The sequence below is a fragment of the Apium graveolens genome, chromosome 3, assembly GCF_009905375.1.
Source record: "Apium graveolens cultivar Ventura chromosome 3, ASM990537v1, whole genome shotgun sequence".
Taxonomy (NCBI): domain Eukaryota; kingdom Viridiplantae; phylum Streptophyta; class Magnoliopsida; order Apiales; family Apiaceae; genus Apium; species Apium graveolens.
Genome location: NC_133649.1, coordinates 134,736,156 through 134,763,829, shown reverse-complemented (window position 1 = coordinate 134,763,829; position 27,674 = coordinate 134,736,156).

The following is a 27,674-nucleotide window of genomic DNA, read 5'->3' as shown; positions in this document are numbered from 1 at the left end:
TCAGGCTTCATCACAGAAGGACTCGATTCCTTGAACTTTGTGATTTAAGCATGGACATCTCTAGATGTTTTCCATGCCTTAATCACCTCCTGTTCACGCTCGAGCTGCTTCTTCAAAATTTCTTGTTTCTTCAAGGACTCAGTTAATTCCTCCTTGGCAATCTTACACTCAATTCTTAATTTTTCAAAATCAATGAACTGAGACTCTAGCGCATTATTTCTTTCACTCAAAAACAAATTGTTTTCTTTGATTTTAGCATTTTTTTTAGTAAGAGACTTAAGTGTAACACGCAAATGATATAACTCTGTGGACATGTCATTTATAGCATCATTACACTCAGCTTTAGATAAATGTGCAAGGTTTGTAGTAATTACCTGATTACTTGAAGACTTGTTTCTGTTTCATCAGACTTGGCCATTAGGGCTAGATTGACATAGCTGACATCCTCATCTTCATCCAGACCATCTGTTGCCCAGTCATTTTCTTGTGTAATGAAAGCCCTTTCCTTTTGTTTGAGCAGCTCAAAGTATTTTTGCTTATAATCCACAAACTTTTTCTTTCTGGAATCTGTCTTTCTACACTCATTGGCAAAGTGCCCTGCCAAGACACATTTGAAACATTTGAATTTTGATTTATCCACCATGTTTCTACTTGGCTTGGCTGCTCCAAAGTTCTTTTTGAACTTGAGCTTTGCAAATCTTCTGGAAAGAAATGCTAAATGTTCATCAATGTCTTCCATGTCATCTTGGCTCAAAGAATCTTCACTTTCTACTACAAGCCCTTGCCCTTGCTTTCACAGACCCTTGAAGTTGACTCAAAAGCTTCTATCTTCATCTCTTTCTCCTTCTCTAACTCAACAACCAGTGCAATGGACCCTCCTTTCTTCTTTCCTCTCCATCCTCTCATCTTGCTCTATTTCAAGCTCATATGTTTCAGGATGCCATACAGTCTCTCCAAAGTAAGCTCCTTATAATCTTGTGAGTTTCTCAATGAGACTGTCATTGGTTTCCATTCCTTTGGAAGAGATCTAAGGAATTTCAGATTGATGTCTTTTGTCTGATAGACCCTTCCATGCAACTTTACAGCATTTAGCAGTTTTTGAAACCTACTAAAAATGTCAGTGAGTGACTCACTTTCTTCATTATGAAAATGCTCATATTGCTGAATCAGTAGCTGCATCTTGTTTCTCTAACTTGCTCAGTGCCATCACAGATGATCTGTATTGTATCCCAAACATCCTTGGCGGTTTTACAGTTGATAATGTTGTCAAACATATCACCATCAACTCCATTAAACAGGATATTCATGGCCTTTTTATCCTTCCTGACTTGTTCAATATCAAGATCAGACCATTCACGCCTTGGCTTGGGGACAGATGGCTCATTTCCAGTTGCAGCTCTCATTGGTACATGAGGGCCTCTTTCTATGCAGTCCACATAGGCCTCATCTTGAGAAAGTAAATGAAGATGCATCTTTACCTTCCAATGATGGTAATTATCTTTATCCAGAAAAGGAATCTTGACTCCAACATCCTTCTTGTCCATCTTGCTGTATTGTTTTGATCTTTAAACTCTTTGTTCTTCAAGAGCTTGAGCTGATACCAATTGTTAGTCCCTTAACAATGTAACAAGAATTATAGAAGGGGGGTTGAATGGAATTCTTGAAACTTTTTCTTGAATAAAAATTGTTCTTACTCAATTATATATATCAGTGTGAATTGATTAGAGAATACAGAATAGTTACTTGAAATGAATCAAAACATAAGTAATTAAAAACAAGAGTCTTTAAAAACTTTCTGGTGGATTTGAATGATTCCACCAGAGATATATATATATCGAGAGAACTCTGTGTGCAAAAAGCTCACAGCTGCTTACAAAATGATAACAACTAAGAATGAGAGAAATGCTAAGAATGCAGCTTACAAATGTTTCTCTCTTTGTTGCTTAGTTCCTTAGTTACTATTCTATTTACTGCTTCTTGGTTTATATATCACCAAGATTACAAAGCAATAAGATAAGATAATAAAACAAAAACTATCGAGTCTATTACAATGCTACTTTATTACTCTATTCCAGCATCTTTGATTATCTTCATAATAGCATGGAAATGGCAATGTTTCTTTGTTCTCGAAAACCCAGTTGAATAGGCTACCACATTCTACTTGCATACACTCGACGCATGTGACTGTGTTGTCACTGTCAACAGATATTTGAATTCTTTATCCGTCGAGTTGTTGATCATCCGTCAAGTTAATGATCATCCTTTGGGTTGTTGATCATCCGTCGAATTCATTGTTGTTTATCCGTCGGGTAGCAATCAGGCACTAGACTTCATTTCATCTATGCAGAATTACAAGACATCATCTATGTACAATTAATCAACATATTCTGCATATCTAGTTAAAGTCAACATGACTTAAGTACTACTACAGATTCTAAATAATGTGTATACAGAAACATGCTACAGACTTATTGTTACATAAGCTACTCACTCGATGGATAATAAATCATCATCCGTCGGGACTATATTGAGTCATCCGTCGGAACTATAATCCTTATCCGTCGAGTGCTACAAAATTCACTAAGTAAAATCTACCAAGGTGTTTTGTTAATGAAATCATCAAGTTCACAACATATACACAACAACGACAGCTGAAGTTTTCATCGATTAAGAAAGATAATAGACCCAATGAAGGAGATGAGATAAATGGAAGTGAATGGACCTTTGTGTGATCGTTTCTTTAACTTGGTACCTGGTTATAAGAAGGACAACAACCAACTCATATATTAGAGGACAAACACAGCTGTTGTGATTTCAAGCATTTTTCTAAACGGTTTGGGTTCGAAAGATTTTCCCTTAAAAAAAAAATTCTAAACAGCCTGTTTTGGAATAACTAAGTTTTAAACATTGGTTGTAAAATTACTACTTGAGTTTCTTGTGTTAAAAGACTCGGATTACCTGGAAGGATACTGTTTCAGACTTAGTATTGCTAATTCCGAGAACGAAGTAACCCGCGATTAAGAAGAAGTTGATTATTCCAACAAGTAATGTGCAAGTATTTTTTGATAAGCTTAACAACGGAATCAACGTACAGAGTAACTATTCATCCAATTACTGGGACTATCAGAGTTCAAGAAATTCATTGATTTAACGAAGCCAGAGCGTGGACCGAAGCAGATTGGGAAGATTTCCGGACTCTTTTTTAAAGAAGAATATTATAACAAAAGGATCGTATTTTGAATGATTCAGGGTAATTCTAAATTGGAAAAGAAGAAACTCGAGGTTATTTGATAAGAACGCTAGTAGATCAAATTGTTTAAAGTATTATACTGTAGATACGATATTACAGACGCGAGACTTAACAAGTAAGAATTTACCATAGTACTTAGTTTGCGAAGGCATTTCAGCGTACCTTCTAAAGTCGTTATATGACATAACTGGGATATGATTGAACAAGCTTGAAGATGAATACAAGTGACAATGTGGATGGGGACCAATGGTATCATTCTTGTCCTCAATAATACAACGTTTATTCCTTTTTAATTCCTAGAAATATATGAACTTTTTTCTTATAAATTCGTTCTGATGATATCAAAAAGGATGAGGTTGCATTCCTTTCAGTTTAATTGGTTCCCCTCAAGGTTACTCTCTGATTGGGACATACAGTCTTATGGTGAGACGCTTTGTCGGAATGACGAAGAGTCGGTGGGACGCCGCCTAACATGTATGTATATCCTATGGTATGAAAGACTGGCCATCTTAGGTACCAATGTGGTTGTCTCATTCATATTCAAATCATTACTTCTTCTTTCTTTTCAACTCTAAGTTTATTAAAATTGGTGAATCCTTCTAGTTGTTTCGTCGTACAGTCTTCTTTGCAAGGGGTTTTTCAAATAAAGTCAATATATTATGAACCAAGCGGTAAAGTTCCATCTACCTCTCATGCAGTGAAAAGGAAACAAGGGCATATGCGAGGATTGCAAATCACTAGCCCTAGCAAGGGATGCGCTAAGAGTCAAGGGAATCTACTTCAATAAGGAACACGTCTCCGAGAACGAGAATTTATGATTCTCCTGTGAAATATGTTATTTAGAATATGGATGTGATGACGTGAATGATTATTGCAGATACCTTATGCGTTAAAGTATTGAAAAATGTGGGAGCAACTTGATCGTTTATCTCTCAAGGTTTTGTTGATAAGATAAATTACCCTGTTGAATTGATAAGATTATGACTAAAGGACTAGCAAGTTAAGAACGTGCAATTATTAAATAAGTAAGTACCAATGGTAGAATTGTGATTTCTGGCAATAAGTTATGAGGAATTGATATCATTTGAGATAAGAGGATTGGACATTATTTTAAGGAATGGATTAATTATTTAAGCATGATGCCCAGATAGACTATCGTAATGGAAGATAGTTCTGAAGACGTCAAATGAGAATATGAAAAAGTTTAGAGGACGAAGGAAGGTAAAGAACTTGTTAACAATGATTTAAGATTACAGTGACCAAAATGTAGGTGCTATGGCGATTATAAATAAGGGTCAGGAGCAAACAGAACTTGAAGATTTTTAGTCTCAAGATATGTTTTCAGACGAGTTAACAATATTTTCTTCAGATAGAGAAAGTGAATTTATGATTAACTTAGCACCTGAAATGAAGCCAGTGTCCAAAGCCCCGCGTAGAGTGGCGCCAGACAAAATAAAGGAGTTACCAGAGCAATCCCAGGAGATAATTAGAAGAGAGAGCAACTGGACCTAGCGTACCCCCTAAAGTGCACCAGTATGATTTATTAATAAGAAAGATGGAAGTGTGAGATTATGTGTCAACTAGCGGAAGCTCAACAAGTTTATTCTCAAGAGCAATTATCTGTTACCTCGAACCAATGATTTGTTTGATCAAATGAAAGAAGCAAAGTATTTTTACAAGATTGATTTAAAACTGGGTATATTACCCATTGAAGATTGAACCTATGAACATATCCAAGATAATTTTCAGAACTAAGTACTGTTGTTATAAAATTCTAGTAATGTTAGTTGGATGAACTGATATACCCGTGATATTTAAATTGATGAGCAGAATCTTGAAGGAGGATCTGGATAAAATGTATTTGTGTTACTTAAGGTCAAAGGACAACCATGCAAATTATCTAATGATAGCTGGGAAGTCAAAGAAGAAAGAAGTGGTATGAAAAGTTTACCAGGTGAAAACTTTAATAGCAGGGAGTATAATTCTTAGCATAAATAGTCAGTGAGAAGGAGACCAAAGAGAATCCAGCAGAAATTTAAGTTATTTTAAATAAAGAAAGATCAAAATCACCAACAAAAGTAAGAAGTTTTATTATTGGCCGGTTATTATCGGAAATTTGTTCAAAGGTTCTTGAAGATTGTAACACCTTTGATAAATTTTACTAGAAATAGCAAGAAGTTTATATGAAATGGTAAAGTGCGAGGAAAGTTTTGCGGAGTCAAAGGAAAGAATGGTTACAACACCTGTTTTATCATTTTGAAAGAATCAAGGAGAGTTAGTAGGTTGTAGTGATACTTCTCATAAGGGAATAGGATGTGTGTTGATGCAGCACAATAAAGTTATTGCATATGCATCCAGACAACCGTGACCTTATGAACAGAAGTACCCTACTTATAATTGGGAATTAGCATCAACAATAATATTCGCTTTGAAAGGTTGGGAAACATTATATGTATGGAGAAAGATATGAGATATATACGAGGAAGAGCAAATGTAGTGGCAAGCGATAAGCAAAAAGGAGAGAACGAACATGGAGACTGCACCAGAAGGATTATCTATGGAATTTTAGAAGTTAGAATTGGAAGTCAGGGTTCATGATCCAAAAGGAGCAGGAATGGATAGTATGACCTTTCAGTCGAAGTTGTTAAGAGAGGAAAAAGATATCAAAAGAAGATGATGGATCAGGATGCTAACAGTTAGCAAGAGAAGATAATGGATCATGATATTAACAGTTTAATGAGAGGAAATTTATGCACTTAAAAGAATGATTACGGTATCCTCATATTTCTTTGAAGAACTTGGATGCTACAAGTGGCAGAATTAAGGAATGAAATCCTAAAGAGAATTTACAATCCTAAGTATTTAATCCGATCAAGAAATACCAAAATATCCAGAAGTTTAAAGAAGAATATTGATAGCCGAGTACGAAACAATGGATCAGGAGGTGTTAGGCATATTAAATAAGTAAGGCAAGTGTTAGAGGCCTAGTGGATTATTGCAACCATTAGAAATACGGACTGAAATAGCAGTGTATCACTGTGGATTTTATAGTCAGATTACCAAGAACGGAAGCAACCCACGATGTTAATTAAGTTATGGTGAACAAGTTCGCTAAATCAGCTCATTTCTTGCCCATTAATGAAAGATACTCACTAGATAAGTTGGTTCGCATGTATTTGAAGGAAATAATAATTTGTCATGGGGTCCCTGCGTCTATTGTATAAAGTCAGGATCCACGATTCAATTCAGGATTTTGCAAAGGTTTTCCAGAATGATAGGCACCAAGTCAAATATGAGTATAACTTATCATCCGCAGACTGACAGCCAAGAGCGAGAAAATGATCCAAACAATTGAGGACATGTTACGTGTTTATGCCATTGATTTCAAAAGGGAATTAAAGCGAGCATTTGCCTTTGTAGAATTTGCTTACAACAACAACTATCGTGCCAGTACTGGGATGTCGCCATACGAAACTCTTTATGAACGTAAATGTCGATCACTAGTATATTGAGATGAAATTGGCAAACATGAAATATTTGGACTAGAGTTGCTACAACCGATAAAGGAATCTGTCGATGTTATTTAGGAAAGGATAAGAGCCTCGCAGGATTGTGAAAGAAAATGTGTAGATCAAGCTAAAAAGAATTTAAAGAAGAGGAAGATTTAATATTGTTAGTAGTGTTACCCTAAAAAGGGATCATCCAGGATCGGAAGAGAAAAGAAAGATGAGTCCGAGATACGTTGGACCTTTTGAAATTTTGAAATATATCGGTAAAATAGCATACGAATTGGCGTTACCCAGCATGGGTAGCATATTCATAATGTTTCTATGTGACAGGGTTAGAAAAGTACGGTATAGAATTGTAGACATGCGATAGGATGTGAGCCGATATAACTTCAGGCAGAATTGTGCTATGTGGAGAATCCAATAGAGACTGTAGAAAAGAAAGAGAAAGTATTAAGAAAGAAAGTTATAAAGTTAGTAAGATTATTGTGGAAACCAAAGGGTCGAAAGGATAGCCCAAGGTTTAGAAGGTGATATAAGTGAAACACTGCCCTGAGTGATTTGCTTAAGTGATTCTGGGGGCAGAATCCTTTTAAGAGGGGAAGGATGTAATATCCGGGATATAAAATTATTTTGTTAATAAATAAATATTATGTGATTATATGAATTTTTGTGAATTATCTGTGAAGTAGTATTTGTGTTTGGATATGTAAAAATGATATAATTTGAGTTTTAATTTTATATGTCCAAAATAAATTATAAATAATTGTCATATCTTCCGATTTATTTTTATGTTGATTTATGATTTTATAGGAAATATATGGATTTTATAAATTCTTTTTCCGAGTATTTATAAACCATTTTATACAATCGGGAACCAGCCGACGTCATCCGTTTTTACGTTTTTATAACCCGAAACTCTTCCGGAAACTCCTTCCTAACCTAATTGCAATATTCCAAGCATTTTCCATATTTCGACTTTTTCGATCTGGCGTACGGTTTGTCCTGTGCAGGTTCCAGCGCAATATTTTCGATACATTATTCGTTTCGGTAAATCAATAAAACTCGTATTTTCGATAAACGGGATCTTTTATTAAACTATTATAATTATCACCTCGTAATATGTGTAACCAGGCGCTGAGACCAAGCCGCAGTACAAATTGTACAGATTTGGATAATTATCCTAAAAACCGGTACCGTTTTGGATCTGTTTTCACAAATAAACGTTATATTTTATATCCGATATGATCCAACGGGGCACCAATATTCCGTAAATATAAATAGCCAACACATATTGTATTTTGTACAGATAAACATTATTATACAGTAAAAATAGATAATTATCCAGAGATATGAGCCATGTTCTTCGTGTTCTTCACAATCAAACCAAGGGTTTGAAGACGTTATTAGAATCTGATGGAGGCGTATGAATAGTGAAAACGAAGCCCTCGACGAGACGATCGTATCCGTATCAAAATCATTCGAATAAGGGTATTTATTTTTCAATTTCATATTTTTCAGTTTTAATTATTTAGACTTAAATTCGGTTTTTGATTTAGAGGAATTATTTGATGATTTTGTTTGTTGATGATGATTGTAGAGGTTCTAAAGATCAGTTCCGTATATTATTTGCGTGATTTGGTTCAGTGAATAGTAAAAATGAGATTTGGAGTTTTACAAGATTTTTAAATCGATTTCTTGGTTTAATTTAGTGTTGTTGAATGTTTTGGATGGTAGGAACATATTATAGATGATCTCAGCTTCATTTTGGTACTGGATTGGTTGATTTTGGTTAAGTAATCATGGACATCAGAGTTCTAGCCGGAACTGAGCTCGAGGTCGCCGGTTTCCATGGCTTTTCGCCGGAAATCGCGAACCACGGCTCATCTGTAGTAACTGTTGCCACACCTGTATAGCTGGGTTGAATAGTGATAGGTTATGATTAAAATTCTGAAAAAGGGGACGATTTTAGGGGCTGTAAGGTGGTGGCCGGAAAACGGCGACTTCGCCGGTTTTTAGGTTCAACCCCAGATTCCGGTGAAGTTCTACCGGATCCGGTAGGGTTCATATTGACCCGATTTCGACTCGCCACCATGACCCGCTTTTGATCCACTCTCCCCCTAATTCTGTTTCTAAAAAACTGTTTCTGCAAATTTTATTTGAAAATAAATCCAAAAATTCATTATTCATTTTCTAAAATTCATTTTTAATTCCAAAAATCATTATTTTTAATTCTGAAAATTATTTTAATCCAAAAATAAATCTGAATTTTGTAATTAATTAATTTTAGTTAATAATTAATTATTTAATTAGTCAATTAATTTTAATATTAATTGATTAATTAATTTAATTACTTATTAATTGATTTTAATTAATTATTTAATTAGATTTAATTATTTATAAATGATTTAAAAATTCCAAAAAATAGTTTCGAGCTTAAAATATTGTTTTAAATTGTTTCCAAGGCTCGATAATTATTATAAAATTATTTTGAAGCCAGATTTGGCCGACCAAACCCTGTTTATTGCTTTAAAATTGATCCAACGACCCGTTTTGACTCCGAAAAATGTTTTAAAAATCATATTAAATACCCGAAAGACTATTTATGACCCGAGACTTCCTTATAAATGAAATTTCATTAATTGTTTGACATGTTATGTGTTATATGTGACTTGTTTGTTTGATTGTCGGACTATGTGATCAGTGTTTACTTGTTTTTAGCATAACTCTTAATCCGTTAATCAGATTTGGGTGAAACGAAGGGTAGATGAAACCTTATGACGTCCATATGACGGTTAGAATAATGTGAGATGAGTATTGATAGATACTTATGATGCCTAGCAGAGTAGACATGGCATAGAAAAGGGAAGCAGGTGATTAGAAAATGGAATCGATGCGTAGAAAATACAGCAGGTGATCAGTGAATAGAAGCAAAACATAGAAAAGTAGATGAGTGGTTGTTGAATAAAGTCATTAGACAAGTACAAGTGAAGTTGGAATCGATTGTGATAAGGCAAGTACTTCTAAACCTTTTTCTAGATATAATGCAATTATTTCTAAATTTTCTCGTAACATATTGTTAAGTATTCAAAATAGCTCTGTTTTATATTATAAATACTTTGAATCCTTCAGCCTTGAACCCGAGCCACATCATTTGATCTTTGAGCCGTAAGCCTTATTCTTTGTGAACCATTTCTTGTTGATTTACCAGATACTAAACCACACAAATACGATACTACTCCACAAATATATACCCATAATATACCAAACACTGGAACAGAATTGTTTAAACATACAGAAACTTTTATACTCAACCATACCTTGTGACATCAAAGAACTAAAACCTTGTAAAAACATTGTTAATCTAATACCCGATTCTCCTACAGGCTGGAGTCCATTCTTCTATATACATTGACATACCCTCATGATACCCATGAATTTTCACCATGCTTTAATTCAAATGTTTTATTGCTGTTAATTATGATCTTGTTTTATTGAGTTATATTGTTTATCCTATTGAACTACTTTAGAATTGGATAGTTTTCTTTATGTGGACAAGATTCGTGGTCGAATTAGGCCATTGTGTGCCTTGGATCCAGTTAGTAGAGCAGAGCTGTGTGCCTTGCTCGGGGTTAGCGCGTGACTGATCAGCAACCTAACCTTGGTTTTAAAACTTAAAATGAATATCCAGTTCTATTGATTGTTTAACAAGAAACTTGATTCCTCTGAAGCATCTCGTTTGATCATTGATTAACCTCAGTTGTTATTATGACTTGCTGAGCTAGTTAACTCACTCTTGCGAATCTTTTTATGTATTCTACAGTTAAGAAGGACACGGTTGATAGCAAGGTTTCCCAGTTCAATGTACGAGCTAGGATTCCAGTTTGAGTTGGATCAAGCTAGGAGGAGCTTATTGCGGTAGTGAAATAGTAAGATTGTAAGAATAAGTTCATTATCTGTTGTAAGTCAAATACTCAGATTCCTTTCACGAAATGCTGACTCCTAGTGCAACTGGTCTGCTTAACAAACGACTAACTTCGATTCAGGTCTTCGTATTATATCTTTGACTACATTGTTAAGCTTGCAACAACTTCATCGCTTCAAACACTGACTGTCAATAAACAAACATACTTTCACTGGAATCTTTCTGGTACTTTAGAAAACATCTTCATTTCTACTACAATGTTGAATACTTCATTCACTGTTCTTCACTGACGCTTGAACATATAAATGAAATCCTGTCAGTGAGTATAACTTCAAGGCTGCAGTTGTCTTCTTTAACCTCTGTCTTTTACCATGTCTTCAATTCTTCAGATTTCTATGCTTTAAATACTGTCTATCTTTAATAAATGCTGATATACTAAAATCTTATGGTATAACTTATACACTGAATCTTCACCATTTTTAAAACCCTGAATGTCTTTAACCTATATTCTTCACTGAGGTATGAACATATTAATGAACTTCTTTCAGTGACCTCTAAACAGACTTCAAGCTTTCTTCTAATCTTCTAATTCTTTATATTTGCCCTGTCTTTATTTCTTCTGATTTCTTATGTATTCGTAGTATTATTAACCAATCATGTTCTATTGTTGTTCTCGTGTTAAGTTATTACGTAACTGTTCATACAACTATGCAGTGTCACCAACAGGATTTGTCACTATCTTTTCAGGAATTGCTTGAGACCTATCAGGATTTGATGATGACCTATCAGGTTCTGTTGATTCCTGATCTAGAGCAATATCAGCCAATACACTAAGACCATCTGTTTGCTTTGAAATGCTTTTTGCAGCCTTGATCAGTCTTCTTTTCTTAGGCTTAGCAGCTGCAATTGAAATTTGGTCTTCTTCTGCAATAGCACCAATACCCTTCATAGGTCTAGCAGACATCTTGAACACAATTGGACCATCACTATCACTCTCAGTGTCTGATGGCTCATCTTCCAGCTTAACAGAAGCTGTAGTCTTTCTTCGCTTTCTTCCTACATGCTTCTTAGAGTGTGTTAATGAGGAAACATTTTTCTTCCTTACTCCACCTTATTTCTCCAATGATTTAGGTGAATGTGAAATAATCTTTAAACCTGATTGTCTCTGAGACACGTCAGTCTTAGCTATTGTCTTTGATTTTGTAACTGATTCTTTTTGGGAAGAATCAAAGGTGATAAAGTGTTTCGATTTAAGTGAAGAAAAATGAACACTATGTGTTAGGTCACACAACACTGTAGAAGGGGGTTGAATAAAGTGTAGAATACAATCAAATTGATTTCGAACACAAGTAACAGTAAACAGATATATTCAATATAATAAAATCTGTTACAATGGAACTGTTCTCTCTCAGTGATGAACAAATATCACGAGAGTTACTAGGTTACAATGTATGATCTTCTCGATAATGATAACACATATAGTGTAAACCTATGTCTGTGTTTATATAGTACACAGTTACAAGATAACTTCTAATTGATATGGAATATAATTCTGTCTCCTAAAATATATCAATCAGATATCTTATACAAGTCTTCCTATCTTCTAACTCTTTCCATGCATATAATCTTTTGTATTAGTCTCGATCTTCTTTCCTATAAATCAGCTTCCTTCCTTAACTATAAGTCCTCTCGTACTTAAGTTCTGATATCCATCTTTTGATATTTATCTTTTGATAATCTAAGTTCTGATATCCTTAAGTTCTGACTTTCAGTAAGTACTAATTCCAGTAAGTACTGATATTTCCTGTTTGTTAAGATCTGAAAACTAAACATGAAACATATTAGACATGACATCTCAAATATATCTAACAATCTCCCCCAACTTGTAAATTGTGCAAAATATACAAGTTAATAGATTTGATGATGTCAAAAACATTTAAGTTCAAATGCAATGAGAGTTTAATAAGACTATTAACTACAACTTACAGTCCTTGTAGCTTTACCAACTTCACTGGATCAATCTGAATCCATAATGATTCTTAACAAAATCTCTTACCAGCTTGTCTTCAGCTTTCCTCAGAACTTCAACTAACTGTGCTTTGACCTGCATCAGTTCTTCATCATTACTATCACCAATTTGATAAATGGTTGTTCTGAGAGCTTGAATTGATGTTCTTTCAAGTCCATCACCAAGTCTGATAACTCTACGATGTGAAGAGTTTTCATTATAACATAAGCATTTTCCTTTCAGAATAACTTCCACTTTAGCAGAATTCTTCAGCATAGGAATTTCTCTTCCATCACCTTCAGTAATCATTGGTATATACCGATAAGTCTTTGTACCAGAGATTCTGAATAGATCTCTTATATCCTTCAAAATGTATTCTGACCATCTTCTTGTAACATCAGATTTTACTTCCAGAAGATAGTGAATATGTTAAAGTTCTCTAACAAACTTCTTTAGCACATCAGTATCAGCTAGTCTGTAAGTTAATCCATCATAGAGAAATAAAATCAATTTCTCCTTTAGATTATCCTTATCATGAACATCTATCACAATTTGAGCAGACAACACTTTGTCAAGATGCTTTTGTTTGATTTGTTCATATGGTTTGTCTGTCAACATGAAAGGATCTCTTAGAGTAACTTCTACTCCTGTTTGTATCTTCTCTTCATCAGAACCTAATCCAGTTCTATCTCTAGGTTGCTTGGATCTCAACCCAAATGTTGCGAGTTGATTAATCATAAGATTGGATTTTGGTTCAACTGGAGTAGATTTCTTCCATAACAGCTTCTTCTTATCAGCAATTGTCATCTTTTCCAAATTAACTTGATCATAATTTGTTGTTTCTTCTGTAACTTGTTGTTCTTCATTCTGAACAACTTGAGCAGTGTTAGAGGTTTTTTTAGATTCTTCAATTATCTTTATTCCCTTCAGAATTTGAACAGTTTCATCTTCTATCAAATCATCATCATGCATTATAGTTTATAGACTGGAATGGAAGAATTATCTTTTTCTCAATCTTTAAAGGTTTACTAACCTTTTCTTTTCCTTTTGACTTAGGATCAATCTCAGTTTGATCTAGTCTTGGATTTTGAAGTCTCGAAATTTGACTTTTCCCTGATCACAATGCCTTTTTCCTTAGGCCTTGAAGGTTTCTTTGTATCAGAAGCTTTAGACTTAAGATTCGTCTTCTCAGCTGCAAATCTAGCTTCTTTCTCCTTGAGAGTTTCCAAATCCATTCCTGGATTTTGTTTCAGAAATAATCTTCTAGCTAGCTCCTCATCAAGTGTCTGGATTTTAGGATTTTTTTAATAAACAGTAGTCTGCTTCCCTTTTAGCTTCAGAGTTTGTAAAAACTTCTGAGAGTCTTTAGATCCTGACTGAATTAGAATATCAAAACTTGACATCAGACTTTATTTATCAGAACTTGACTTCATACTTTTAGCATTCACAACATCAGAACTTGACTTGTTCTGTGTAAAAGATTTTTGTTGAAATTTTCCTTGACCTTTGTTCTTATAAGAGTTTCACTGGTCATCACCTTTATCATCCTTTTTCTTCAGTATTTGAGTAGGTGAACATTTGGACTTAACTACCTTCTCCCCCTTTTTGGCATCATCAGGAAGTAAGAGAGAAAGAAGAAGTTTAACTGAAGATTGGATATTATCTAATTGAGGTTTCTGAGAAACTTGGTTAGCCAGGACCCCAACAATTCGGGCCTGTTGCTTCTCTTGAATCTTCTCAATGGCTTCAATTTTCTCAAGAGTAGGTTTGATATATCTGTTCTTGTCAAGCTTGATCTATAGATCTAGCTTATCAGCATGTTCCTTTAGTGTATCAACCTTTTCATGAGTAGAAGAATGTAGACCTTGAAGATGTTTGGTAGATATAGCAGTGATCTTGAGTTGTGTCTTTAAATCAGTATTTGTGAGCAACTCATCAGCTTTAGTAATATGCTCTGTCATAATGTTAGAACTTGGAATAAAATCAATGTCATTCCACTTCTTGGTCCACTCCACACCTCTGTGAGTATCCTCCCAAGGAATAGGTGCTTCCTTTTCAACAAATTTCTTCACCAATTCTTCCTTGCCTAGTATAGGAACCAGAGTCTCAGAAGAAACACTGTCTTCATAACTTGAGGAAGACTCATTATGTTTTGACAGCACAACAGTGTGTGAAGCAACTAGAGATTCAGGAACAACTTCATTTAAATTCTGAGTAGCAGAATTTATCTCCAGAGCTGGTGTAGATGGTCTCTCAGCATCTAAGATTGGAGAGTTAACTGTAGATGGCTGAGCTTCTGTAGATGGAGCTTCCAGATAAAGAACATTTGGTATATTCAAATTATGAATATCTATCTCAGAGTTTTCAGTTTATTCTTTAGCATCATTTGTAGCTTTAATAGAAGAGACAGGAGGGGTAACCACTGTATCATTAGCAGTGTCTTTGGCCTGAGCTGGAAGGGCTTCAATAACAATTGGTTCTTGTGAGATCAGAGATTCCTGATCTCCTTCCTCAGCTTCTTCAAGATCTTCTGATGGAGCCTTAGCCAAATACCTCATAGCCTTCATTTTCTTCAATCTCCTTGCCAATGAAGGAGTTGCCTCAGCAGCAACAGAATATACATATTTCTTTTTTTTCAAAGTATCAGAACTTTGAGCTGCTATTTATTTCTGAAAAGTAACATTCTCAGCTTCAACTGTCAAATGTTCTGATACATGAACCCGTGCTTCAACTATTTCTCAAATCATCATAATTTATTATTGACCATAATTTTTATCAAAGCATTCATCAAAGGATAAAATTCAAATAGATGAAGTAAAGATTAACAAATCACAATTAGAACATTTACAGTCACATAATATGAGAGAAACAGAGACTAAATCTTGCAATTAAGGGAAATTTCATTAATATATCAAACAAGTACATTGCATGAAATTTATAGATTACATTCAAACGATTACAAGATAGTCCTAGTATAAGAAGGTTAACATCAACAACCTTAGTCATAGACTAAGAAAACCTATCGATTAGTTCCTCCTGCGGCTGACAAAGAGCACTGCAAGACGGATTATCCGTTCTTGCTGAAGGAGAGCCTCTCTCCTTTCTTCTTCCAATCGATCAAGATGGAGCTGATAGTCCATCGAAAAGAACAAGAGGTCTGTGTTAACCTCTTGTTGAACAGAGTTCCAGATCTCTTCAGGAATGGCAGTGACATGCCACTCCTGTTGCCAGTCATCACAACTCAACTATACATTGAAAGTTTTATAGTTCATGAACAAGTTGAAAAGAGCCATTTTTGTTTATGAAGGATAATGATGAGAATTAAGATAGAGAGTGAGTTTGTGAGAAAATGGAAGATGATATGGCTGACATGAATTGTCGGTTTAAATAGCCATCGGAATACCAAGGGACGCGGGACTATTTAATGATTAAGAGTAGAAATAATGATGCCTCGTCTCCCTAGACCGATGTGTAATAATAACAGTCAGTAAAAAGTTAAAGCAGGAGTTAATGGGCATAAGAAATAAATAATAATTATTGTGCACATGCAGTTTTTCAAGACAGACACGTTTACCACTAACCCTTAATGATTATGATTGTTTTTATCTTACGCAAATATATTCTGATTTAAATATGACTGTTTCAGTTTTTACCACACATAAGTCAAGTAAAGAATAATGCCACGTAAGCATCAGAGATTGTATCAGGATTTAATATCAGAACTTAAACTAATATCAGATTTTAACAGTCATCAGAATATGGCTTCTGTACTCAAAAAGTGAATATCTTTTTCTGTGATTCTTTATACAAATACTGACTTATTTTCTTCAGAGTTTAATCATCAGAACTGCCATCAGAACTTGTCCTCAGAATTTATGCAAATGACACTTAACTGTTTGTCAAAAACAACTTAATCACCACATTAATTTTCATCATTCATATGGAGTGAAAGTGTGTGCATTCAGCAGAATTTCAGATAAATATTAAAGTCTGATAAACTTCAGTACATCTTAGAAATAAAGCATAACTAAGAAAAGTGCTTAAAATCTGTCATCAATCATGAAGTCTACTATAGAACAAATTTATGCAAAAGTCCACATCAACTGTTTGTGCTCATTTTATGCATCTTTTAAAATTCCTTTTTACAGTGGCTTCTCAGTGTAAGTGAGTCACGACTGCTTATCAGAATTTATGCTATTGTCAGAGTATTTATCCAGTAATCAGAGAATGTGAAAAGTCACCAAGAAAATTTATTTTCTTTTCTAATGCATATTACTTAATACCAGCAATGCATTTGGGTCTTCTCTTCCATATATTTACTCTAGATCTCAAAGGAGTACCTGACTTTTCTTTTCTTTTCTTTTCTTTTGATAAGTGAGGCTTATCAGCATTTAGTTAATTCTTAAGATTTACTGACATCAGAATCTGCCAGATAAGAAGCAAGAATCTAGTTTGTGACTTAGTAATAAGATGCACAAAGTAAACTTGACTGCACTCAAAATCAGAATTTGCTTGTGTTAATGAGTTTCCACATAAACAACTAATTCAAACATGGGATTTATAGTATGTTAAAGACTACTAGGTCAGCATCTAGCATAGTTATCCTCATTGGATTGAATAGTCACAGAACATTCAAAACACTATCAGAGTTTAAAGATCCACATCAGATAACAATCAGCATTTAATGAATTTTCAATTTTAGCACAGATTATATGACAAGAAAACAACCTGTAAACACTGATCATAAAGTCTGATGCATGAGAACAAAAACTAAGCAGATTTAGAGAAAGAACCTGAAACCATTCCAAGTTCATTTACCAGTCTTGTAAAAGTAGCTTCACATAGTGGTTTTGTGAAGATATCTACTAGTTGTTGATCTGTTAGAACAAAATGCAATTTCACTGTACCTTCCATCACATGTTCCCTTATGAAATGGTACCTAATGTTGATGTGGTTTATCATTGAGTGATGAACTGGATTACCTGTCATAGCTAAAAGTTATTCCTAAATCCTAATACATGATTGGACTTAGGACATATTCCTCTTGGACAACTTGGTTTTGCCATGGATGGGGAGCTGAGCCAAGACTTGGTCTTGCAATCGCTTCCGAGTTCGTTCTCGCAGTTTGTTGTGAACTTTCACATGAATAAGTTGGATGTCAGCCTGCCTGAACTCCACAACATGTTGAAGACTGCGGAATCGAATTTTTCCCCTAAGAAGAGTTCTGTTCTTCTAATTGGTGAAGGTACCAATCCTAAGAAAAGGAAGAGGAACTCTTCCAAGAAGAAGAAAGTAGGTGAGAAAACGCCGGTTCCACCAAAAGCTGAAGACCCCAAGAGCAAAGTTGTTTGCTTTCACTGTAACAAGGTGGGGCACTGGAAGAGGAACTGCAAGGTTTACCTTGCAGAATTGAAGAAGAAGAAGGGTAGTGAGACTACCGCTTCTGATTCAGGTATGTTCATGATAGAAGTGAATATGTCATTTCTACTTGGGTATTAGATACCGCCTGTGGTTCTCATATCTGCAATTTGTTGCAGGGACCAAGGAAAAGTAGGACTCTTGAGGAAGAGGAGGTGATTCTACTGATGGAAATGGAGCAAGAGTTGCTGCTGAAGATGTAGAATCATATGCCTACGGGCAAGACTATTGTTTGAAATAATTGTTATTTTGTTCCCTCGATTATGAGGAATATTATTCCCATGTTAGACTTGGCTGGATTTTCATTTATTATTGAGAATAATGAATGTTCTATTCTTAGAGATAATATTCTTTATGGACGTGGTGCTTTAAATAATGGTCTGTATATATGTGACATAATTTACTTCAGATTGAACAAACTAATAAAAGAAAAGGGATGATGACAATCTCACTTCGTTGTGGCACTGCAGTCTCCATTTAGTAGACATGGAGAGAGGACTGCAAATTTGCTAGGAATGGTACACACAGATGTATGTGGACCAATGTCTAAGCAAGCCATGGGTGGATTTTCATACTTCATTACTTTCATAGATGATAGATCTGGATTCGGATATGTGTTTGATGAAACACAAGTCTGAGGCCTTTGAAAGGTTCAAAGAATATAAGTATGAAGTGGAGAAACAACCAAACATAGTATTATAACTCTTCGATCAGATCGAGGTGGTGAATACTTTAATGGAGTGTTTCTAGATTATCTCAAAATAAATGGTATAGTCTCCCAGTGGACTCCTCCAGATTGGTATCTGAAAGGAGAAATCAAACTTTGTTAGACATAGTTCGGTCCATGATGAGCTATGCAAATCTTCCAGTATTCCTATGGGGTTATGCATTGGAAACCTCAGCATATTTACTGAATAAGGTGCTTTCCAAAATCTGTTCCTCAAACTTCGTATGAGATATGGAAAGAAAGGAAACCGAGTCTTAAATACGTTAAGATTTGGGGATGTCCAGCTTATGTCAAGTAAGTTGACCCAGATAAGCTGGAATATCGATCCGTAAAATGTAGTTTTGTGGGTTATCCTAAAGAGACTTTAGGGTATTACTTTTACACCGATCATCGGGTGTTTGTCTCCAGACATGCTACCTTCTTGGAAAAGAAGTTTATCCTTGAAGGAAACAGTGGGAGCAAAATTGAACTTGATGAAGTTCAAGAAGCACAAACTACTACGGATCAAGTGGAAACACCTGTTCTGACTGAACAAACTTTTATGGAATAGCCCATTCGTAGGTCAGGAAGAGTGTATCGCCAACCTGAGAGGTAATATGGCCTTGTCATTGAGAATGACAATGAGTTGTCGATCATTGATGATGACGACCCTGTAACCTATAATGAGGCTATGAGTAGTGTTGACTCAGAGAAATGGCATAGTGCCATGAAATCCAGAATGGAATCTATGTATACGGTATACAAAAGATAGATTATAGCAGATGGCCAGGTGGAGACCTTTAAGGCCAGGCTTGTGGTAAAAGGATTCAAAGAAAGACAATGGATTGACTTTGATGAAACCTTTTACCTGTAGCCCTGTTAAAATCAGTTCGGATTTTGCTTGCGAATGCTGCTTACTACGACTATGAGATCTGGAAATTAGCCAGATGGTTTTCTTTCCAAGAGAAATGAAAACCTAGTGTGTAAGCTGTTGCGAACCATATGTGGTTTAAAGCAAGCTTCTCGAAAGATGGAACATTCGTTTTGATGAGACAATCAAAGAGTTTGATTTTATCAAACACGCAGATGAACCATGCGTCTACAAAAGGGTTAGTGGGAGCGCGGTAACATTTCTTATATTGTATTGAATTAGAGTTGACACACATAACAACATAGCAGACCCACTCACAAAGCTACTTTTTGAAAGTCACTTTGATCGTCATAAAGATGAGATGGGTATTAGATACCAGAGTGATTGGCTTTAGTACAAGTGGGAGATTGAAAGGAATATGTCCTAAGTCCAATCATGTATTAGGATTTAGGAATAACTTTTATGTAATCTGTTTTGATTTCATTGATATTAATAAAGACTTGTTTTGTTTTTATTACGGGCTTTATCTATTTATGTGTTTAAATAAGATATACCATAGATTAGAGTAAAGCTTTTTATGGATTATGATGAGATCATAATAGTGAGACCTAAAAAGATGATAACTTTAAACTTAAATAGTTCCTGGTCGTAGAATTACTAACTGGTAATTAATAATCCGCAAAGATCGGTACATACTATGCTTGCTTCATTATGAAGGATGTCTGTTCTCATAGACATTTGTGTGGTGACACTATAGCTAGTATGTAGGTGCTTATTATAGAATAAGTTCACTGAACATGACTCGCCCAGTTGAACAACTGATGGAGTTCACTCACGTGTCAGCAGTTGTTCGCTTAGTGATAGTTGTACAAGTATCCTTAGACTTGAGGTCATCATAGTCATCTTGTGTACACTGAACTATGCTTTGGTTTAGTTCTTAGTCTCCAGGGACAATTATTAGGGCTCTTCTGGGTATAGGAATTTGTACACGAAGATAGTGTATGATCAATAAAGGATCTACCCCTTCCAGTGAAGGAAGCGAATGTTCAAGGCTGATCCACTTATGCTAGTTCAGGAATCTCTGGCCAGAGTGAATGAAATTAGAAAGGAGTTTCTAATTTGCATAGAACTACGCATAGTAAATGGTAAGCAAGTGATTGAATTAGATAGGCTTGACACGAGATCCATGCCTTGTATTTAATCGGAACATTGTAGGGTAGAAGGAGTTTATTGTACGGTAACTATTCACTGACAGGTTTTTGGTATTCTAAGCAGTGAATTCATATTATCCGGATAGTCGCGATATATTGAGAAGCATCACTCACGATGTAGAATAAATGTGATTAATTAATTAATCGTATTTAATAAATTAGAGAATTTATATAAATAATGATAAAATAGTTTTATTATTATTTATTTCTACTACCGGCTTAATATTGAACCTACAGGGTCACACCATAAAAAGAGAATGATTTTATGGTGGAGGAATTAATTAATAATGGCTAATAATTATTTATTTGTGAAATAAATAATTAATTGGAAAATTTAATAATTGATTAAATGAGATTTAATTGATTATAAATTAATTAAGAAAAGTTTTTAATATTATTAATTAAGGATTTAATTTTTGGAAATTAAATCAAGAGAGTGAATTATTTCTAAAGTGTTTAGAAAAAGGATTAATAATTAAAAGGTGTTTTAATTATTAATAAGAATAATAAATGGGATAATAATAATATTATTTATGGGAAAATTTCAGCTGAAAATTTTGCCTATAAATACACTATTATAGACCCTATTTTATTCTAACCCCAGAAACCCAAAAGTTTCAGAAAACCAAATTCTCTCCACCTCCTCCTCCTCCTAAAAGTCGTTTTCTTGGTGGATACCGGTGGAGTGCTTCACACTTGAGGAGCAACTGCTAAGGATCTCTGATCATTGTCTCCGAATTATTTTAAAAGGTTAAATTCGATCCCTCGAATTTTTATTCAGGATTTATATGCTTTTATTTGGATTTTGTATGTGTAAAAGTGTTTTACCATACCCCCGCTGCGTTAAAAATCCAACAATAGCAATAGTACTTTAGTTATCACAGAAAATAGGGATTTTAGAAAATTCTAATCCATAATCCAGTAACTGATTCTTCATCCAAAGAATCTGTGCACAACAGCTTCCTGCAGCAATATATTCTTCTTCTGAAATTAAAATTCCTTCCTGGCTGAAATTTGCCCTTCTTAAAATTTGGAAACTTACCTGGTTGTGACTCGCCCTCATTCCCTTCAAATTTCCTTTTCTTGTTTTCCTTTTCCTTCTGGAACATCTCACCCTCTGTTTCTGCAATCATAGCTTTCTATACCACTCCTGCATAGGTATCCAATTAAAAAATGGCTACCTTCCCTCTGATCCAAGGTTTCAAACCTTGCTGGAATCTTTTAGCCTTCTTCCTGTCAGTATCCACATACGACGGTATATACCTTGACAATTCCTCAAACTTACCCTCATAATCTGTTACCGACATGTTCCCTTGCTTTAATTCTAAAAACTTAAGCCCCATTTGATCTTGGACAAACTGAGGAAAATACTTTTCTAAAAACAATTCCTTAAACCTCTCCCAAATACTAACATCTGTACCTTCCAATGTCTTCACCATCTCCCACCAATAGATGGCTTCATTCTTCAGATAGTAACTTGCAAACTCCACCTTCTGTTATTCCTTTACTTTACTAAGGCAAATGCCTTCTCTATTTCCTTTAACCAAACATTTGCTTCAATCGGCTCTAGGGAACCCTTGAATTCTGGTGGGTTTACTGCCTGAAAAGTTTTGAAAGTTACCTGAGGATTGGTCTGTCTTTGTTGTTGTTGTGCCAGGTGAACTGTTTATTGGGCCAAGATTTGAAAAATCTGGGCTATTGCTGGGTCCATGGGTCCTGGGTTCACATTTGGATTTATATCTTCTTGGTTGTTATTGTTGTTGGTTTCTTCATTCTGGGTGTTGGTGCGGGTATTTCTTCTAGGAGGCATTTTTCTGTAAAGAATCAAACAACTTATTTAGCTTTTAAACCAAATTCTTTGTAGAAAAGAAAAGTTTTATAAAACAAAAATATCTTCTTTTTCAAAACAGTTATAACTAAGTAAATTGCATGCTTCTTTACAGAATATAAACAGTTATGAAAAACAGGGTACATGGTATCACAGGGGTATAATTGGTGCAATAAATAAGGTAAGGTAAAACATGTGCAATAAAGTAAACGACAGTGCTGGAAATGAAAAAGGTACTGATATATATATATATCAAAAGTTTTAGGTAGCACAAGCGTAAAGACGCTTCAGAAGTAAAAGCAAAAGGGTACAACAACCTACTCACTAGTCAGCATAGCTAGTCTATAAATATAACTCAAAAGTCTACTGATACACACTACACACTACTGTACATACTACATAACCATCACAATACTGCTCAGCATCTGCATCTCTGAATCTCTGACTCATGGCAAGTCTGGACCTCCAATCTCCTCAAGCTCTTCTAGAACCCACTTAGCCCACTCTACTAAGAAATCAGGGGTGATGTCCTCATGTGTAGCCTCAGCAATCCTCACTGCAGCTGTCCTACAAAATGCCTGTAGCCTCTCTCTGAGTCACCTCTCACCACTCCCAACCTCTCTGGTACGCATATTATGTAGTAACTCTTGAATCTGACCCTAAAGGAATCGCTGCTCCATAAGGCAAGCCTCAAACTGATGATATGGGAGAGGGTAGGAAGAGAACTGGAAAGGTACTCCTATGACTGAATGACCGGTAAAGCCTGAATCAGCAGGTGGGGGTCCTCTGACAGGTGCCCTCATGCCTGGAGGTGGAATAGCCTGCATTGGTACGGGCTGCAATACAGGTGGAGGTAGAATAGCCAATACTGGTGGAACAACAGGACGTGGATCCGAAGACGGCACTCCAACTGAAGGCTCTGAGTGATCAGCTGATACGGGAATAAAAGAGTCGGCCATCGCTGCTATCTGAAATCATATCGCAATATAAGAATCTCGAACCATAACGCGAATTACACTAATACCTGTTATACCGAAGCACTCAACCTCTCAATGTCTTATCATCCTATTCCTTACTTCTAATCCTAACCCTCTACCCATTCCCGTTAACCTAGGCTTGTGTCAGTGACTTATAACCTGTAGCTCTAATACCAAACCTGTGGCGCCCTCCAAACCCGGGTCAGAAGTTTGGGGTGCACACAAACACCTTATTTATAACCTGCTAATAACAATAATAAAGATAATGATAATATGTAGTGACCCTACTTACCAACCACCACGGACTGCAACAGGTTAAAGTATGCACACAAGCCAAACACATTATTCTATTACAAATGTTTAAATCCCAACTATTCCAAACTCAAAACTGAGTATTAAACATTATTACAAACTTTTACAGACTTAAATTATTCGAAAAGAAGCCTACAAGCTCAGCTCAATCAACCTGAACCCCTAGCTCTCGCGCTGGACTGGGGATCCTCGGTACCAACCGGTTCCTTTTTAACTGGAAAAGAACAGAAACAATATCACACAAATGAGCTAACTAGCTCAGCAAGTCACAATGACAAAAATGAGAATAATGATCATCAGGTGAACATGGTTATGATATCAAGTGAATAATGGATTATGATTTAGAATTGGATATTATATTTTCATGTTAAAAACCAAGGTTAGGCTGCTGATTAGTCACGCACTAACCCCGAGCAAAGCACACAACACTGCTCTAACTACTGGATCCAAGGCACACATTGGCCTAACTTGACCATTATATGGTCTGACCATGAATCTGGTCCACAATTTTATAAAAACAATCCAATTCTAACATAATAACAGAATAAACAATAATAAACAATAACCAGAATCATTAACAATATTTGATGTTCCATAATAAATGGTTTTAATCAGCATAAGGATCAAAAGAGTATTTTCAAAGTTTGGATGCTAGGTAATGAAAGAATTGGATAACAATGAATCAATGTTTCAGGGTTTCAAGGATTTGGTCTTTCAAAGCATAAAATATAATGGTTTGAGTATGTAGGTAACTCGATTCAGTGTATAGTATTTAGATTTGTATGTATTTGTGGAGTAGTATCGTATACTTGAGGTTCGTGTTTGGGTATACAACAATCAATTGTCTAGAAGAATCAGGTTTACGGCTCAAGATCAATAACTGGAATCAAGGTTTAGGGTTCAGTGCTTCAAAGCACTTGCAATATAAAACAGGAATATTAATCACGACAATATCTCGAGAAAGTTCAGAACACTTGCCTGGTATTAACTTACTACACTGCACTCGCTTCCAATCTCAACCGTCTTACTCCTCAACTACTTGTTTCCCTTTCCTACGCCTTGCCTCTTCTGCTCATATATCATAAGCATCTATCAATATTTAACTCATAGGATTCTATTCAACACATACTTCTATCTACCCTTTGTTTCACCCAAATCCGATTATCGGACTGAAAGTTACGCAATAAACCAGTAAACATCGAACATATAGACCGACAGTCAACCAACATGTCACATATAACACATAATACGTCACATAATTAATGACATATCATTTATAAAGATGTTTCGGGTCATAAATAGGCTTTCTGGTATTTAAAATGATTTTTAAAACATTTTTCGGAATTAAAACGGGCCGTTGGATCAATTTTGGGGTAACAAACAGGGTTCGGTTGGCCAATTCTGGTTCAAAACAATTTTATAATAATTATCGAGCCTTGGAAATAATTTAGAATAATATTTTAAAGCTCGAAACTATTTTTGGAATTTTTAAATCATTTTTAAATAATTAAATCTAATTAAATAATTAATTAAAATCAATTAATAATTAATTAAATCAATTAATCAATTAATTTTTGAATTAATTAACCAATTAATCAATTAAAAATTAACTGAAATTAATTAACTAATAATTCAGATTTATTTTTGAATTAAAAATAATTTTCGAATTAAAATAATAATTTTTAGAATTTTAGAAATTAAAATCGAATTTTTATAATAAAAATAAATAGGAAATATAATTTTTAAATAAATTGTAAACAGGAATCCTAAATTTGCAAGTTTTGGAAACCTGGGGGACCAAACTGTATCGTTTTCAAAACTACAGGATACTAAACTGTAATTTTCCAGAGGGTCGCCGGAAAATAATCAGGGGTGGCCGGAGAACTCGCCTCCTGGCATCCTCCCACCACCATCACCTCCAGATTTAGCTCTACACAACACCAGGAACTTGTTCATGCAATCAAATCATTCAAATAACCCCAGACTTGGCCGGAAATTGGCCAAGAACATCGTCCGGTTTCCGGCGAACTATCGTGAATTTTCAAAACACAACTCCCTTCGATTCAGACATCCTCTGTTAACGAGCTATATACTAATCGATTGCAAATTTCATAAGGAACAACCCACTATAAATCAACAGCTAATAACCCCTAAATCAAAAACCCCCAAATTTCAATTGAAAACATTCATACGGGTTATAAACCCTAATTTTACAATTCGAAAATCAAACTCAAATTTGAACATGTTACTTGAACTCCAAATCAGATGTATAATATATCAAAATCATCAGGGAAAACAAGCTCTACAACATGCAATCATCAAATCATACAAACAATCATCCGAACAAAAATTCATATTTTTAATAAAATTAATCCGAAAATAAATAAAAATATAGAAAATAAACCTTGATTTCTGCAGTAAAATGAAGCTCAGAATCTGATAGAACACTTCAAATCCTTTGGATTGAGTACTTGAGCTTTGAAAACAGAGATCGGTAACGCCTTCGTTTTGCTTATTGATTCTTTATTACAGTTTATGAAATTAGGGTTTTTCTCTGAAAATTATAAATTAACTATCTGCAAATGATTTTGATACGAAATAAAATATGGGAAAAGGCTATTTATAATTACGGAAAATTAGTATCCCGTTGGATCATTCCGGATATAAAACACTTCGTTTATTTATAAAAACTGATCCGAACGGTATCGGTTTTCGGGATAATTATCCAAACCAGTACAATTTGTACTACGGTCTTGGTCTCAGCGCCTGGTTACACGTACAACGAGGTGATAATTGGGATAGTTTATTAAAAAGCTCCCGTTTACCGAAAATACGGGTTTTATTGATTTACCGAAACGAATATTGTATCGAAAATATTGCGCCGGGACCCACGCAGAACCAACCGTACGCCGGATCGAAAAAGTCGAAACATGGAATATGCTCGGAATATTGCAATTAGGTTAAGAAGGAGTTCTCGGAAGAGTTTCGGGTTCCAAAAACGTAACAACGGATGACGTCGGTTGGTTCCCGTTTTTATAAAATAGATTTTAAATACTCGAAAAAAGATTTTATAAATTTCATATGATCCTTATAAATCCATAAATCAACATAAAAATAATTAGGAAGATATGACAATTATCTATATTTTATTTTGGACATATAAAAATTAAAATACTCAATTAATATTATTTTTAAATATCTAAACACAGATAACACTTAACAATTAATTCACAGAATAGATACTGAACACATATAATAATTATTTAATAGCAAAAATAAGTACACGATATATCCCGGATATTACATCCTTCCCCCCTTAAAAGGATTCTGTCCTCAGAATCTCCTAAGAAAATAAATGAGGATACTTTTCTCTCATATCACTTTCTAACTCCCAGGTTGACTCTACAACCTTTGGGTTTCTCCACAATACTCTTACTAGCTTTACCACTTTATTCCTCAATACTTTCTCTCTGTCCTCTAGAATTTCTATCGGACTCTCTACATATGACAAATCTGTCTGAAGCTCTATTGGCTCATATTCTATTACATGCCTGGAGTCTGGATTATATTTCTTAAGCATTGATACGTGAAAAACATTGTGAATGTGCTCCATGTGCGGGGGTAACGCCAACTCGTAAGCTACTTTGCCAATGCGCTTTAGA